This window comes from Sapajus apella, unplaced genomic scaffold (genome assembly GCF_009761245.1).
Source record: "Sapajus apella isolate SASKATOON/1434 unplaced genomic scaffold, GSC_monkey_1.0 scaffold3723, whole genome shotgun sequence".
Classification (NCBI taxonomy): Eukaryota; Metazoa; Chordata; class Mammalia; order Primates; family Cebidae; genus Sapajus; species Sapajus apella.
Genome location: NW_022440649.1, coordinates 1 through 1452, shown reverse-complemented (window position 1 = coordinate 1452; position 1452 = coordinate 1). Strand labels below are relative to the sequence as shown.

Below are 1452 nucleotides of genomic sequence, written 5' to 3'. Positions count from 1 at the left end.
TCTGTCTCAGAACGAAAGAAAAAAAGGAATAAAGTATTGACCCATGCTACAACAAGGGTGAATCCTAAAAACATGAGGAGTGACAAAAGCCAGACACAAAGACTATATATTGAATAATTTCATTTACGTAAAATGCGCAGAACAGGTAAATCCATAGGGACAGAAAGTATAAGATATTAGTGCTTTCCACAAAGTCTAGGGGAAAGAGGAAATGAAGAGTGACTGCTATGGTACGGTTTCTTTGTGGGGGTAATGAAAACCTTCTGGAATTAGTGCTGATGGCTGCACAACTGTGTGACTACACTAAAAAACCACTGAAGACCGAGCAGGAACCCGCATCCAGGAACAGAGCCCTTTGCTCCTCCCTCAGAATGAATGGAGACCAGAAATCAGATGTTTATGTCCAAGAAAAGCGGCATTTCGTTCAGCACTTCTCCCAGATCGTTAGGGTGCTGACTGAGGATGAGATGGGACACCCAGAGACAGGAAATGCTATTGCCTGGCTCAAGGAGGTCCTGGAGTACAACGTCATTGGAGGCAAGTATCACTGGGGTTTGACAGTGCTGGTAGCATTCCGGGAGCTGGTGGAGCCAAGGAAACAGGATGCTGATAATCTCCAGCGGGCCCTGACTGTGGGCTGGTGTGTGGAACTGCTGCAAGCTTTCTTGCTGGTAGCAGATGACATCATGGATTCATCCCTCACCCGCCGGGGACAGCTCTGCTGGTATCAGAAGCCAGGCGTGGGTTTGGATGCCATCAATGATGCTCTCCTTCTGGAAGCATGTATCTACCGCCTGCTGAAGCTCTACTGCCGGGAGCAGCCCTATTACCTGAATCTGATTGAGCTCTTCCTGCAGAGTTCCTATCAGACTGAGATTGGGCAGACCCTGGACCTCATCACAGCCCCCCAGGGCAATGTGGATCTTGGCAGATTCACTGAAAAGAGGTACAAATCTATTGTCAAGTACAAGACGGCTTTCTACTCCTTCTACCTTCCTGTAGCTGCAGCCATGTACATGGCAGGAATTGATGGTGAGAAGGAGCATGCCAATGCCAAGAAGATCCTGTTGGAGATGGGAGAGTTCTTTCAGATTCAGGATGATTACCTTGACCTCTTTGGGGACCCCAGTGTGACTGGCAAAGTTGGCACTGACATCCAGGACAACAAATGCAGCTGGCTGGTGGTCCAGTGTCTACAACGGTCCACTCCGGAACAGCGCCAGATCCTGAAGGAAAATTACGGGCAGAAGGAGGCTGAGAAGGTGGCCCGAGTGAAGGCATTATATGAGGAGCTGGATCTGCCGGCCGTGTTCTCGCAGTATGAGGAAGACAGTTACAGCCACATTATGGGTCTCATTGAACAGTACGCAGCGCCCCTGCCCCCAGCTATCTTTCTGGGGCTTGTGTGCAAAATCTACAAGCGGAAAAAGTGACCTAGAGACTGCAAGGGCG

General features: G+C 49.4%; 1 pseudogene across 1 annotated transcript; it reads left to right on the top strand.

The window, feature by feature from the left end:
* The first annotated feature begins 313 nt into the window (after positions 1–313).
* Positions 314–1446, top strand: LOC116547594 (annotated as a pseudogene). The gene has a single exon (XR_004267106.1). The product of XR_004267106.1 is annotated as a farnesyl pyrophosphate synthase pseudogene (transcript).
* Positions 1447–1452: the final 6 nt, after the last annotated feature.